We start from the raw sequence: 17,121 nt of genomic DNA, 5'->3' as shown, positions 1-17,121 counted from the left end.
CACAGTCAGAAAAGCCAATCATCTTAATTACAATGGGTATACATGTACAAGAAAAATGAAACCAATTTTATTGGGGGAGAAGGGGGATCACAGGATTAAACCAGTCAGGTCATCTCACTTTACATAGAAAGTCAAGATTCCAGAGTGTAAATGATAATAGCTTTCATCTTGTACAAATGAGCCTTTGAGAAGAAAATTCAAACATAGATTTGTTGAATTAAGTGGAACCTGGTGACCACTTATGGCAGCAACTAGGAATACCTTGTCTGGAATGATAGGTAGGATCTATGGGGGAACCTGCCTTCTCACTGGGCTGATAGTAATCAGAAAGGCCCTGTTCATTACATTATAATGCTGTAATAAATAGAACGATGCCAGTGGCCCAAAGAGTGCTTCCATATGAGCTGCAAGAGCTAGACTGTGGTTCCACTGTAGGATCAAATCTTGGAAGTAACTTTGTGCAATCCTACAAAAATCTCGGGGAGAGAAAATACCATCTGCCTCTCACAGGTAAATAATGACCTAGGTGCACTTTGTTAGTGCCAGGTCCAAAGCCCCTGGTTCTTCCCATCACCTGGCTGTCTGAAACCAGTAAAGCAAACCTTTTCCGGACTTGGAAAACAGATTCTCTGTGAAAGAAGCCTCTCACACTTGGATGCCATACCTTGCCACAGTGACTTAAAATCTTCCATCTCAACCTGAAAGATTGCAAAGAATAATATTTTCTTCCCAATAGTGTAGTCTTTTAGGCTCCTTGCTTGGCTGGGTTTTGTTTTTCTTCTGGAATGTTCTTAAGTTGCAGGGTTTTCTTATCTACTGTCCCCAATATCAGGGATAGGGTTGATGAGGTATAGGAATATTTTACCCAAATATTTTACCAATAAGAAATATTGGCTTATTTTTGTCCAGCTTATACAAGGTGGGGGCAGGCATGGCTGGAGTAAGCTATACATTCTTGCTGGGTTTATAATAGCCTCCTTTAGGATAGAGCCATTTTCCCACTGATTCTAACTGCATATTGTCCATCAAATTATGTATAGGCTCCTCCATAGGGATCTGAATTGACTGAAGCCAGGTTCCCACATGCTGCTGGGGACGGGAGGAGCCCAGCCAAGTCTGCACCGGCCAGCAGAGGCGGTGGCTACTCCTCTTCCCACACGCACCGTGTTGGCAACGTCAAGCTGACGCAGTGTGTGTGGGAACCTTGTCCCTTCCCCAGCCCTTCAGCAGCCATTCAGAAGCTGCTGAGGGGTTGAGGGGGGACAAGGGGTGGGAATGAAAGTAAACACTGTTTCCTTTCATTTCCCATTGCAGCACCGTGGGCCTCAGAAAACGGCTTGGCCGTATGTTGGACAAGCCTGGCATACAGGGAGAAGGCCCTGAGGACGGGGGGTAAGAAACCATGCCACACAGAATCACAGAATGTTTCCTTGGACAGTCTGACTAATCACTTGCCAGGCCTCAGTTTTTACCCAAACTAACATACTTTCCCATCTTTTGTACTTCAATAAAGTGTGGAATATCAGAGTACAGGTTTCCCTCAATTTATGCGGTAGATGCAGTCCCCCTCCCATCGCAGCAGCCCAACCTGAGTGCCAGGAAGCCTGATGCCACTGTCGGCCCTAGCCTGCAGCGGTCGCTGGCCTCAGCCTGCTCTTGTCCGGCTGCAGGCAGCTGCCTGCCCCTGCTTCAGCCCTGGGAGTGGTGGACATCACCTGCTTGCAGCCACTGAACTATGCTGTACTGGGGGGGTTCAGGGCATGATGCCCTGGGGGAAGCGGAGCCCTGGGGGGTTCAGGGCATGGTGCAACCCAGTGGCTGTATGCCGCTGGCATCGGCCGCTCCCAAAGTAGCTGTAGCAGGGGCTGCAATGAGTGGGGCCTGGCCCCACAGCCCTTTCCCCTCCCCCTTCCACTCATGGCCCTCACAGACTTATGTGCTTGGGGGAGTGGGGAGTGAGCCTATGCCAATCACGTAACAGTGATTACCTTTTGTATGATGAATTTCAGGTATAAAAAGGGTCATCGCATAAGAGCAAATTTGCATAAATCAAACCTGCGTAAGTCGAAGAAAACCTGTAAATCCATGGAAAATGGAATAGCGCGCACAGAGCAAGTCAAGCAGTCAAATGTATCCAATAGGTGCATTTTATCATAAAGATTTTGCCACCCACCACATGTGTGGTATATGTAGGACATGCACACCAAACTGAAATGTTTATTTTCAAATCTTGCCTAAAGAAAAATTTATAAAGAAGCATAGTAGGACATACTCAAAAAATAAAACACTTAAACAGTATTTCTTTTTTCTGTAAAGACAACCATCTCAGTCATATCTTCTGTGTTATTCTTTCGTAAACAGAATTAATAGAATATTCAGTATGATTCTATTACACCACCTTCCCTGAATCTTTTAGAGCCTTTTTAAATCATTATTCCCAGTAGTTTTTCTCTTTGCAATTAGCATTTCAAACTAAAATTAGATTCCTAATGTTTTTAAAACACACTTAGAGCTACTACTGGTTTATTTCACGCATATACATCTCAAACCTTCAAAAAAAAAAAATCAAGAAAGCAGGAAACAAAACAGACTTTTCCTATCCTTTGTATTACAGCTGAAGGTGTAACCACAGTTCTCAGGCTCCCAGATAAGGGTCATTTGGGATACTTGGTACAACAGGTTAAGACAAGCCCAGAAAGCTTTACCACCTGGCTTTAAATATGAAAGCCAAATTGTTCAGGTTCCTTTGAAAGAATGTTACCTGCATGTCTAAATTAGATTCTTCTGCCTTTTTTTAATCAATAAATACTTCTGGTCTTGTAAAACCAGAATTAAAAAAAAAATCTTCAGTTCAATCAGAAGTTTTTTAAGTATTAGTATTTTTAATTATAAAGAAAATTTTACAACACGCTGTACACTAGAAGCTTTACCTGAGTGTCCCATCCATTTACAGTTTATTTTTACTAAAAATTATGACCGGAGTATTTGAATAGGATGTAAACTAATGCACTCGTTTCCTCCAAAAGCTTTCTAACAACTTTCGTTACTTTGCTGATGTTCATGGCTTTTTCAGGCACCAGAGATAATCATTGCTATTCAAAATCCAATGGACTTAAAAGTGAAACGAACAAAAAATTAAGTTAGTTTCACTCTGCTGCACATCAGTGAAGTCAGGAGCAATGGCAGAGGCAATTCACAGACTGGTAGAACAGTAGAGCTAGAAGGGACCTCAGGAGGTCATGCAGTCCAAGTCCCTTCGCAAGGCAAGATCATTGATACGGACTAGATTGAAGGACTCAAGAAGAGAGGATGCAGGAAAGATAGCTTAAATACAGACTAGCCTTGTGGCAGCCAAAAGGTTCTGTACTGTCGGGAACAATTAATTCTTTTATCATTGGCAACCAGATTGGTATGAATGAAGGAAGGAGCAAAGAGGCTTCAAAATTATATCAAATCCCTATCAGCCACAAGCAACAAAGAAAAAGGGATCAGACATAGCAGCTAGGTAAAGATCACAGCACCATCCATTCCCTCTGCCATAAAAGTGAGAGGTCTTGGCTCCTATCCCAGGCACTACCCCTTGGAGAGTAGGGCCATTTTTCTTAGGCTATGCTCTGCACTGTCAAAAAAGCTAAGATGTTATACCAAGGCAGCTAATGTGGATTGTCTATCTTACTGTTGAAATTAAAAGAAGTAATTTTTTTTTTAATCTTCATGTAGCAAGATAAAGTCAACACTATTACCCTCCATACATTCACCCACAATATACTGGATTATCTGGCAACTGTATATCAGTGCCATAAAAAGAGGCATCCCATAAAGACACAAATCTACTTGAAGAGTGACTCATAAATCCAGAAAAAAAATAAGAACTCTTTTTTCTGTCAGTATAAATTTACTTAAGGCTCAGCAAAATCAGATCTACTCTATCAATGAATATTCAAGATACCATTCAGCACTTGTTGAATCCCAAGTGCGAATAAGTTAGTACATATAAAAGAAAAAAAATAGGCTATCCACCTTACATAGGAGAATTCTAGGAGTATATCTGAAATGAGGAGACAGCATTCACACTAGTCACCAGCCCCACCGCTGTACTTTTAAAAACAATCTTATTCCAGCATTCTGGAATTTTTTTTGCTACTGCGTAAATAAGGAAATCAACAGCATCTTGAAAAGTGTTCACTTTGCGGCTTCTGAATTAGCAAGCATTGGCTTAAAATCTTTTAGTAAACTGACGTTAGTCAAAGGAGCAGAGGAAATTAAAACATAAGGATAACAAAACTTTAGTCCAGGCAGGTAGAAAAGACCTTGAGAAGCTTATTGTTCTCCTCTGATGCTGCTGGTAATGGCTTGCTTTTCAATTAAAAAATATTCTAATGCGGCTGTGTGGCCATAGGAAACACTGGAAAGAGAGAGGTCACTATTCCAAATAGGTTCTAAATATAACAATCCCATTCTTTCCTTCCCCACTTTTTAAGTTAAATTATACATAAAAGAAATAAGGTGAAAGCTTTTTTCTATTTAGTTACCTTTACTAAACTAGGATTATAGAAAACTAAAGAAGGTAAAACCCCTTAATATAAGCATTTACATTTTTAAACCAACTTGCTATAGGCCAGCGCTATTAATGTAATAGTGCAAGACTGCCAAGTCAAGCCAGTTTGCCTCCCCTTGCTGATTCAAATTTGATAAAATAGGATGAAGACACTGTCATTTTTCATTAGGAAATGCCAGCTCAGCTCAAGCAGTTTGTGACTCAGTGTAGGTTCAGAGTTTCTGGGGTGGGTCAGTCCCACAATACAGAGGTTATATACTGCCGGGGTTGTGGCAAGACATACAGGTTCTGCAACAACATCCTTCCTCTATGGCCAATATGAAACAAAAAAAATTGAAGTTAACACACTTAACATTCTGCAAAATAGTGTAATAACAGCAGAAATCCAAACTACAGAACCTTTGCACAGTCCAAATCTCTCAATTCACTTCTTTTTAAAGTAAGAATTCACTTTTTTTTTTTAAATAGGAGTTTTAAACAATCATCATATATCATAATGGTCATTGACCTAAGTTTCACTTTAAGTGAAGTCTCCCATTAACTGAAAATTAAGCATCCTATTGTCTGATCAGTAAACAGTCCTGATTAACCACTATTTTTAAATGACAGCCCAACAAACCTGCTGCAATGACTGTACTGGAGGCAAATTCTGCAGTTCCATGTACTGTATCCTTGCTCAGTGTGGCACTAGTGCACTACGGGTGCTTATACACGTGGGGGAGGAGGCTTTAAGTATAGCGGCTCCAAGAGCCACTCTAATAAAAGTGTCCAGAGCATCACAGGTATCAGTGTCCCTGAGCTGAAAAAATGGTGGCAGGGGCACTTTAGCTAAAGCTTGAACAAGCTTTAATTAAAGCACCCTTACCACCATTTTTCATCACCGGGACGCTGCAGTCTTCTGGACCATGGTAATTACCATGCTCCAGCAGACTCAATTAATCTTACAGGACATCAGAGCAGTACATTGGAGCAGCCTTGCTGTATGTGTATAGGCGCCCTACATGTTTACTTGTGGAGTTGTATTTTAAAACCAACTAAGGGGGTCATCATTCATCATATACTATTCCTACTAGTGCTCATTCCTTGGACAATCTAGCACTCCTCCTGCAACAACGGGGACTCCTGGAAATCAATACCAAATTTTTAAAGACCTGCACATTTTCAGTTATTCTGCTCTCAATTATGGGTTGCTCTTTTCCATTTTCTCAGACTTTTTCAGTTATTCTGTGCATAATATTAAAACCTACACAACAAACTAGTCCGGTACCATGCACATTTAAAGTTTATGAACATTTACATAGTTTTGAAGAATCTCTATATTGAGGAAGAAAAGGTTCCATTTACTCATAAGAAGATTTTGATAAGTTAGTGGTAGCAGCTCTGAGATTACCATTTTACATTCTATTTGTTTCACTGCTTGTATTAACTTGTAAAGATGAAAAATATAGCACTGTTAACTTCTACATTAAAAAACCCAACATACTGTGTTGCAAATTTTTTTTTTCAAATGTTTGGGCTTTTTAACCTTAGCAACATCATTTTATTAAAAAACCCTTTACCACAGGAAAATATGCAAGTGTAGAGCAGCAATATTTCAGTTGTTGTTAATTATTATAAAATTCCTTTGTGTATATTTATTCTGAAACATAAATTGAGAACATGGAATTATAGCCTTTTCTTATTTGTCAAAAATCTGAGATTTTTTTAAAACCCTTGTATAGAAAGAGTTGAAATAGGCATGAGGCTCTTTCAATGCTTTTTCCAAAGACAATTTGGAAAGGCATAAATTCAAGAAAATGCCATGAAAAGAAAAACAACTTCATGCTTACAATGGAAAATGTCATATCTACTTTTTGCCACCAACAACTCTTGAAATTACTAAGAATATAAGAGGTGCCATACTGCAGTGGAGACTAACCTTTTCGGCAAGTATGCCACTGGTAAATCCAACACCCTCCCTAATCGCCACTTTGATCCCCTTTCCATGCCAAATCAACTGCTTTGCTTTCTTCTCCCTGCCCTGTGTTCCTTCCCTGATGTGCTGTTCTGCTTTGTGCTCTCTGTCCTATCTGTCACTGTGTCCCCTGGTCCCTCCCCAATCTGCCATATTCCACAGAAGCTGCCCATACCACAGACTGGCCACCCCTGTAACGGTGGGTCAGATTCAAAGGTCCATCTAGCCCAGTATCCTGTATCTCACAGCAGCACAGAGTGGATGTTAAGAAGAGAATTAGTTTGGGACCGACCTAGTCTGGGACTGATCAGTTTCTTGTCCTCCTTCCCTAACAGCTGCTAGCCTTGGAAACCTTTATTTGGAGGCTGCAGCCCATCTCATGTAAATTCTATCTAACCTTCTTTTGAACCTGGTTAATTATTAGCCTCTGCAACATCTTGTACAACTTCTTATGGCAATGCATTCCACAAGTTACTTATACACCATGAAAAAAACCAACTTCCTTTTATTTTAAATTTGCTTCCTAATAATTTCATTGCATGTCCCCTAGTTCTCATACTGTGAAAAATGGTAAAAAGTATAACCCTATTTACTCTACCCATACCATTCATTATTTTATAGACCTCTATCATATTCCTCCTCAGGCATCTTTTCTCTGAAAAGTCCTACCCTATTTGCTCTCCCCTTACAAGGAACCATGGCTCTGCTCTTTCTTTTTATCTTCTCTGTGCCTTGTCTAGTTTTACTATATCCTTTTGGAGTTGAGGGGAGGACTAGAACTGCAATCACTATTCAAGGCATGGGCATACAGACTAGCCACAGACTTTTGTTTTCACTTCCTTTCTTAAGAATGTTAGGGATTGTATTTGTTATTTTTGACTTCTGCTTAACAATGGGCTGATCTTTCCAGAGAAGTATCCACAAGTTTCCTACGTTTGTCAGTGTTTCAGGCAAAGCAAACTTCTTCCTGTACAGTCATTAAGTGTTCCATACATGAGGGGTGTCAAACTCATCAGGCCCTGTTGGCCAAATGAATAGCATGGGGCCAGCCCACAGGCTGGATGAATGGTGTAGAACCAGTCCACAGGCCAAAACAGGCCCATAGACCAGTCCTGCATGCTAGAACCAGCAGGCAGCAGGGCAGGTCTGGCACAGGTACTACAATCGTACAATCTCACCCCAGCCCCGTGATATGTGTACCTGCCTCATGCACCGCGTGCCCCCACACTGGTCCCATGCACTGCATGCACCTGCCCTGTCCCACATGCCATGTCCAGTGTGTGCCTAAATCCTGATCCTAACAAGCTGTGTTCAGGCCAAACCTTAACCTTACATACAGAACTCTAAGAAGGCAGAGCCAGCTAATTTCCAATTAATTCAGTGCCAAACAGTCTGAAACATCCCTCATTGCATTGCATTGCATCAGGTCTCAGGTAATTATGCAGGGGAAACCTTAAGAAATGGATACCCACAAAGTATTATCAATTATAACTACGTGAAAAGATGTTTCTTCTTCTTTAATCTGTGACTGGAAGCTCCAGGTTCCCAGCCCCTTGAAAAATCAGGTACAAAGTGTCAGCAGGGGAGTGCCTAAAAATTTGTGCAAATGTTGGCCTTAAACAGAAAATGTGATTTAAAGTTACAAAAGACTGGCAGAGGGACTCACCAGCATACTATATCACTGGAAACTATTTTAAGTCACTTTCAACTGATTCAACTTCAAGTTGACAATACTACTTTAGAAATAAAAACAAACAATAATCATGCTTATTAAAAGCTATTTTGACTGATTCCATAAAAATTCTGTAATGTTAACCTCTACATTTTGAAAAGTTACAAAAATAGAATAATACAGATAAGACCACACCGAGGAGAATCATACATGTTGTTTGATTCATTTCGTACACACATATTCTTCCCAAAATAAAAAATGTTATCCAAAATAAAGTCTGCAATTCAAAAATTCACAAGAACACTATAATTACACATCCTAGACCCAACTACTACTATTGTATGTTAAGACACCTTAAAATGCCCTTTAGACACAGAAAACTTATCAAATATAACTAGCCTATTTAGGGTTACCATATTTCCAGTTCCAAAAAAGAAGATACCTGTTGAGGGACACACCTCACTCCCAACCCACAGCCCCCTGGCCCTGCCAGCACCACTCGCTCCTAGCCTGTAGCCCCCATCCCTGCTGCTGCCTCTCACTCCAGAACTGCAGACCCTTGGCCTTACTCGTGCCCCTCAGTCCCAACCCACAGCCCTCTATCCCTGGTGCTGACCCTCCCTCCTGACCTGCAGATCCCTGACCCTGCCAATGCCCCTCATTCACAACCCACAGTCCCCTACTCTCCACTCCCTGCTGGTACCCTTCACTCCCAAGCCACAGCCCCTCCAGCCCTGTCCGTTCCCCTCATTCCCAACCCACAGCCTCCTGTTCCCCCCAGCCCTGCTGGAGGGGGCTCCCAGCTGCCCCCGGCTCAGAGCGCAGTGACTCTGATTCAGGTGTGGCAGTGGTGCAGGTTAGAGAGAGGAGAAGGGGAGGCCTGTGGCACCTCCTACCCTGGACTGGGTCTCCTACACTGCACCAGGTGGCCTACCCACAGCCCCCCTACCCCCAGGGCAGGGTCTCCTGACTGCCCCATGCCTGTGAGCACAGACACTGGCCTCGGTGCCTCCAACCCAGCCACGGAGCTTCCAGCTTCCCCAACATGACCCCTGTGCCCCCTGCTCCCACTGGAGTGGCAGGTACCTCTGCCCTGCCCACCCTGCTCTGCCACAGCCTAAGTGCTAAGACAGCTTCCCCCCCGCACTGCCAGGCACTGGCCCCCCTCACACACCCATCCCCTTCACACACCCTTGCTACACCTCCCGCCCTGACGGTCCCCAAGCCCTGAGCCTCCAACCCCTCTCCCCATAGACTTACCTGCATCCAGCTCATGAGGTTGTTCCCACCACCCTTCCTGGCTGCATGTTGGCCACATGCGTGTGCATGCAAACACATGCACACACACCCCACTCCCCCTTCCCCCGCTCCCACCAGTGGAGCACAGCAAAATCCCAGACATTGGTTCACATTTTAAAAAACTGCCAGGACGGAGATCAGGGGATCCAAAAAGAGGACACATCCGGGAAAACCCAGATGTATGGTAACCCTTAAGATTATTATACAATTTTAATGAGACCAACTGAACTTCAGAAAACAAATTTACTTTCTGCCAAGATATCCAATGTTAAAGGTTGAGAAAATTCTGAATTCAACAAATGTGCTGTCTGCCATTTTGCCTACCAAAACATGCTCAAGATGTGATTATCTCCTCCTCTCTGGTCTCAGTGCTAGCAACTACACGATATATTTGAGTCCATTCAAAATGCTGTTGCTACTTTGCTGGCTCGTCACTCATACCACCCACTTTCCCCCTACCATTTCTTTCATTAGTTTCCACTCTTCTTCTATATCACATGAACTTCTTGTCCTTACCCTCAGATCCCTTCCCAGTTTGGCTCCACTCCAGCTGTCAGACCTACCATCTTACTGAAGTTAATACCTGCCTTCATTCAAATGACGATACCAGCTTTAATCATCTTATTCTCGCAAGCACATTTACCCTTTCTCCTGAGCTACTCCTTACTTAAGAGAAAATTAGAGTTTCTGCTATGATTTATACTGCAAGAAGATGGCCCAAAGGAACTAATTTAAACCCACATGAACAAAGGGCTTTTCAAAAATCAGGATTCAACTTGTCATTACATAAAGCAATTCAGCAAGTTATTAAGATATATAGCATCTTCAAACCTGACCCCTCTTTCTCCCCCACTGGATTCCTAACATCATGGCACCTGAGCACATCTGTTAAGATTTCAGAAAGTTTAACCCAATGTGTCTACACATTTGCTTATACAGGAGCTTAGTTTTGCACTACTATGACATTTGCAGCCATAACTCTAAACTTTGTAGTTGCACGGTATGTACCCACACACCTCTGTCAAGCCTAAGCCTGGTGGCTAGGATGTAACCAGTGATTCTCAGCCAGGGTGCCAAACAGTCTGAAACATCCCTCCCAGGCAGAAGGAGAGCCCTTGAAGGGTGCTGCCAGGGGCGAGATCAGCAGGTAAGTGCAGGCTCTGCCTGGATGATCCCTCACCCCCACTACTCACCCCCTCTGCAAGAAGGTAAGCACTGTGACATATAAATTAGTTTTAGAGGTTATGAAGGGGAGCTTCAAGTCAAAAAGGGTTGAAAACCACTGATATCAAGATAATACTTTTATATGTTGCATGTTCAGAGGTTCTTTTTACCAGCTCCTAATGGGTGCCCTAGTAGAGGTTAAATATGGCATTTGTTTAAACAGATGAAATTAAAATAACTACAGTATCTTGGCCCAAAATCTCAAGGGAATGGGAAGGAATTCCAAAGGTCCCCAGATGTGAGGGAAATTGGTGGAAGTGAGACAGCCCTGATTTAAGTTATAGGTTATACTAGATTATCATACTAAAATGGAACTAAGGACTTTACTCTGAATCAGAATGACCTGATTGGAAAAAAAAATAAAAAGATAAAATCCCTTTCCCCTAATCTGGACCAAATCTTATAATTTATGGATCAGTGCGAACTGGGTATACCATTCCCAGCATTCTGTTCCACATCAGCACATTTTTATCTTATAACAGATGTCTAACAAATACATTCTACTATTAACAAACATGTGAACTATCATCACCCTAACTGAAAACAGTGGCCAACTGTTGTAAGCAGAGCAGCCTGGGTCTGCCAGCAACCAAGACAACCTTTTTTCAGAGAAATGTACAAGAAGCCCTGAAGTTGGCAATTTAAGACTAATTTACTTAGGGGGAATTTTTCTTCACAATCTTCTATTAACTTAACAGAAGTTTATAGCACAAGTGTATCCTTACCTAAACTTCTGCTGTCTTTTTAATATTTACGATCATAATACTAGATAGTCTTAGCCATAACAAGGTGAGAGAAGCAATTTAAAAGGCCTAGGACTGCTGTGAATTTGACTCAACAAATTTTGTTTGGACAGTTATTTCAAATTATTTCTGTTTGGTTGCCCAAGGTTGTAGGCTTTTAGACTTTTCAGGACAACTCTCTTTTATCCCATTTCTATTTGAGGTCTTTCAGTACTACCAAAACATAAATAATAGATAGCCAGTCCTTTTTTGGATTCCTGTGAAATTATATGATAGCCTGTGGAGATCTACTGTGTAATTGTCTGCAAAATTACCTCCTTTTCAGTTCTAAACTTGCATTCAGTTAGAATGAATACCTCCTTGGTCCTCTACTGTCAGAAAGGGAGTAAAGCACCTGATTTTTTCACATAACTTGAATTAAAGGGCACATAAAAGGTAATGGTCCCAATTTTGTCACTTTCTTCATATGTAAACTTTCCATCCCTCTAATCATTCTTATCTTTAGTCTCCAAAAGCTTTCCTGTTTCAGAAATCTTTTGAGGAAGGGCAAGTAGTAGTAAATACAAATTTTCAGGTAAGAGCATACCAACAATGAATGATAATAGCACAGTAAGATTTTCAGTACTATTCTCTGTACCAGTTGTACTCAACCTTCTGCCCTCAAGGGCCCAATGAGTGGTTTGTGGCCAATCCACAGGCTGAATCCAGAGTGGGGTTCCCACACAGGGTCAGTCTATGGATAAATTCTGGTGTGCTGGCTCTACCCTGCATGCCAACCTGACTCTGCATCCCAGTTATGGCTACAGAGCAACTCTACTCCCTGACACAATCAAATGCACAGGGCCATGCCATCCAGCCCACAGGGTTCCCCACCAGTCTGGAAATTTGGCAGTGGGGGAGTAGTGGCAGCACTAATAGCCACTACAATTAACGCTACCACCATTCCCCCAGCACCAAATTTTCAGATCCATGGGGAGCCCTATGGATTGGATGACATGGCTTTGCGCACTGGAGGTTGAGCACTATTACTTTATAACATTCCTGGCTGATCTAGGATACAAGATTTATGCAGTAGAATGAGCTCTCAACATTTGCTACTTCTGCCCTGAGATGGTTTATTAGCATTCTACTCCCTCCTGTCTGTATGCGTTTACAATACAGACTGGGGAAGTGCATTATTTAACCCTGGCTTTAAAAAAAATTAAGATCTATTTTTAGATAGCTGAAATTCTCCCTAAAACAGCATAGTGTAATCTAGATTTTTCTTCTGTTGAAAGAATAATGCAAGGCTTTTTTATAAAAAGCAGAGTTATCCTGCTCTTGGTTTAAAAGCAGTGTTTTAGACTAGTAGCTAGTGACCAGAATAAATAATTTTATCAGGAAATCTGAACTAAGGCGGATAAAAAGCTATTTCAGAAGAGTAGTAACAACTATAAAATTTCTTGCTACGATATTTAGAAACATTATTCAGGTAAGTTTAGCTCAGTAATGCCCACAGCAGTCACTGGAAAAAAGACTGAGATACATGCTTTGTAGTACATGAGCATCAGTTTCTCTCCTACTTCCAAAAAGCCGTTACTAATCCGTAAGATATATAGTTGCAATTGAATTCTAACGTGCACCTGTGCTTAACCTGAAAACAACTCTACAGAAGTACATTTGGAGTTGCCACTGCAAAGTATGCTGACTGCTAATTTGGTTAGACTGCTGTTTACCTTGTTTTATTAAAACTCAAGATTTTGGGGAGCTAAGTATTTCTATTTCTAAAAGTACTTCAATACATGCCACTATCCTCTTCTTTCAAACACCCAATACTTGCTGAATTACCTCTTTCCTTTGAATCACTATAAAATAAATATTATTTTATCCCTTGAAACAAAACATTTAAAATGTTGATAACCTTCTATGTTTAGTCAAACTTTTTCCCCCTTTCCTTCTATTTTAGTGCCCATGCGCTTCTGTTGTTGCTCAGTTGATAAAAATTCATGAAAAAGTTATCACACTACTTTTTTAAACATACTCAAGGCATAAATAAGGAAAAAGTTAAAAAGAAAACACACGTACCCATAGAAAGATGTGACGCTGCACAGATGCAACTAAATAATTAATTAGGAAACAGACCATTCATTGCAGGCAGTGATGTGAAGAAAGAAACAATTTAAGATTGAAATCTCCCACTAAATTAATCAGCCTGGGAGTTTGGGAACAACAGGTAATATCTTGTTACTTGTAGAATTAGATTGATACAATAATTTTTAGAACAGAACCGCACTTCAAATCCTCCTGCCAGTGACAATGAAGACACTCCATCCCCTCTTGGTTAGCTTATTGTTTCTTTTTAAACCTTCTCCAAAACCGATATGTTCCTATAGCACCAAGCATCCCAAAACTGAACCTAGGGCCACTAACCTGGGTTAGTATCAAACATGATTTTATCCAATTAGAGCTACTCCTCGCTTAACGTCATACTTATGTTCTTGAAAAATGTGACTTCAAGCAAAACAATATTAAGCGAATCCAATTACGTCACTACCAGCCAGCAGCCAAACAACATTACAACCAAACACTGCGCAACTTTAAACGAGTATGTCCTCTAATAGATCAGGGACATAATAACGAAACAACATTAACCGGGACGACGTTAAGTGAGGAGTACCTGTACATAGGTCTCCCACCAATGTGAATCTGTTTGGATTCCTGTAACAATTCCCTTGATCTCTTTCATCTTCCAAATTAAATGCAACACCTTTCACTGCTTGTATGTTAAAGATTAAGAGTATAAATTTGCCTTCTGATTTTTAGTTTCAAAATGCATGAACTAACATGGTTACATTCAACTTCATCAGCCCTTCCAAAGACAACTAATTTAACTGACATACATAATGTACAGAAAGATTTCTAGAAATTACCTATTTCCAACATAAAACAAATACTTAAACAACCCTGCCCTCTACCTTTCCCAAGATGTGTGCGTCTCCAGGCACAGATCTCTAGCATAAGTGACAGTTTCATCAAGATGCATTCTTAAAAGACTAGATACTGTACTGAAAATTATTCACTTTCTAAATCTGTAACTGCATATTACTAGATAAGCCATTATGGTTTACATACTTTTATCTACCAAAAGCACATATTAAAGCTACTCTAGGTTTTGCATAACAGCTCCTTCTCTGTCTCCAACTCCTCCAAATACCAGGTTTCCTCTACTGCTCACTAAAGCTGTGGACACATGTTAATTTGCTGTGCTATACTGTCTCAGCACTTCGTAGTGCTACAAAAATAAAGTGCCACATGGACATGCATGCTGCTGCAAGTGGATCCCCTGTGACCCTCCTCTCACCCACTACATGTAACTGGACACACATAACATGTGACTCTTTGAAAACAAAACTTTTCTGTGATGGACCCACATTTTTTGTGGCACTGCAGATGTGTGAACCTTCACTTTCTGTAGAGCTACAAGGGGGTTTGGGTCCATAATTTAAGGGCTTCTTACTCCTCCTACAAATCATTCCTAACCCCTCCCCTCTGGTTTCCTCAGGCATACAAACACTAACATTGAACAGGAAGTCCCACAAACTTCTACTTGTATTGATTATATATTATGTACTTGCCATGATCCTATGAGCACATGTATTGCACTATATAAAAATAACTAACCTGACTGGTATGTTAAGATCTAAGCTACTTTGTTTTTCTGAGTAAACACACTATCAATCTACATCTTCATTAAAAATAAAACAATATTCCAACCTTATGACTGAAAGTCTATCACTAAAATGACAACTCTTGGAATATGTCATCCTTCATATAAGATACAGGTAACCATAACAGAATGCTTCGTCCTTGGATTCAAATATTTCAAACTTGTCCTGCCTTGCTTACAAAACATACCTCAGATGGGAGCAGTTTTCCAATCAGACTCCTTATATGCAACCTGCCACAGCACTCACTAGAATAGGAGAGATTGCAATCTCTTATGACCATCAGTTAACATACAGCCTTCAGATACCACTCAATTTGTTATGCCTGTGGCACTAAACTTACAGGTTTTCCAGCATTAACACTATGAACTTTTATTTTCACAGGTTGGTTGCCAGTCCCTCATTCTTGGCAGATGCTTGGACTACAGGCTTTAAGTCACAAGCAACATTTCCTTATTTAGCTGCAATAATTCAAGGCTTGTGGAAACTGTTCATTTGATAGCACCGCTGCCCTTATATTTGAATTGTTACACCACATGCATGCAATGGAAGTACAAGATTCATGTTATCAGTGCACCTCACCTGCACCCACAGAGGAGCCACTTAGGAATTACCCACTGAATAACAATACTGTTGGCCATAATTTGCCATTTTTCTCTTTAGGAGACTTCAGTTCCTAGACCTGAAAAATAAGACATTTAAGAAGCCCTAACAATAAAAAGAGCAAATCATTTTAATGATTTTAAACTGAAATGACGAGGCATAAATATACCCTCTAAAAATGCAACTAAAATTCCTACGGATTTTAAATGTGGATTTTCTGCACGTGCACAAAACAAATCCTGATCTCATTTTTTAATCACATCAGCCTCAAAAACTTTGCAAGCTAACAAACTGTACAAGCTCCAAAGGAGCCATTCTGGTACGTCATCCCAGCAATTCCACCAAGGTACAATAAACTCTAACGATATGGGGGAAAAAAAAAAGAGCACGAGCGAGCGAGAGAAAATAACATTGCTTAAAGGAGTCCAAAGTAATTACCAGTTTTTCAAGAATTGATGAAAACTTTTCTATGCTGATCACTGAAAATATCCAACTACACAACCCAAGAACATGGGGACCGGACTTTATGATCTTACAGGTCCCTTCCGGTTCTATTTTTAAAAAGCCAAAAACACCGCTCTTTGTTTTTAATCAGAACTATGACATTTCTTCCTTTCTTGGGCAAAGGAAGATCAGTCAAGATTCCTCTAAGCCTCTTTGGATGCCTGGATCTCTGAACATCTGGCTGAAGTGGGAAAAGCGTTCCAGGTCCTACCAAGCCAGGAGCAGACCTGGCTGACTTTCACTTGGGGGGATTCTGCCCAAGAACAAGGAGTCGCTGAGCCCATCTGTTTCTCTGACCCCCCACCCCCAGTCCCAGCGTTTGTCACCAGCTGCTGGTGCCATGCATCTTCCCAGCCACATCTACAGAAGCAGCAGTCCCAGGGTCCCCAAGCAGGGTCGGGTGTCCCTATTCAAGGTCTCCCTGATCACACCACGGGTCCCCGAGCTGCTACACAGCGCCTCTCCCCCCAGCATCCCCGTCTCCTGCGGACCTGCCACAGCCCAGAGCAACTGTCTTCCCCCTGGCACTGAGAGGGGCTGCGGGAGAGGGTAGCTTGCCCAACCCGGGTCTGACAGGAAGAGGCAAGGCCCAGGCGAGGTGGGGTGGCCCTCCGGGCTCCCCCAGGCAGCGGGACCAGCCCCCCGGGCGTGCCGGGCCTGGCAGGAAGTCAAGTGCACCCCGTCCCCGACCGGCAGAGGGCGGCTCTGCTCCGCCGCCCGAAGCTGTGCGCGTCCCTCCCCCCGGCCGGGCAAGCTGCGCCCGATGCCGCCCCCCGCGGGCAGGAGCCGCCGGCAGGGGCCAGGGAAGGGGAGGCGGACGAGGAGACCCGGCCTCGCCGCCGTCCCGCGCGCCCTTCTCG

At 42.0% G+C, this 17,121-nt stretch overlaps 1 protein-coding gene across 1 annotated transcript in view; it reads right to left on the bottom strand.

Moving 5' to 3' along the window:
- GALNT7 (polypeptide N-acetylgalactosaminyltransferase 7) overlaps nt 1-17,121 on the bottom strand; it is a 126,851-nt gene that overhangs the window by 109,070 nt on the left and 660 nt on the right. The gene's annotated exons all lie outside the window — the stretch shown is intronic.

Source organism: Gavialis gangeticus, unplaced genomic scaffold, assembly GCF_001723915.1.
Source record: "Gavialis gangeticus isolate Ggan-Ray unplaced genomic scaffold, GavGan_comp1, whole genome shotgun sequence".
Taxonomy (NCBI): Eukaryota; Metazoa; Chordata; order Crocodylia; family Gavialidae; genus Gavialis; species Gavialis gangeticus.
Note: the sequence above shows the minus strand (reverse complement) of the source record. Positions and strands in the feature narration are given on the sequence as shown.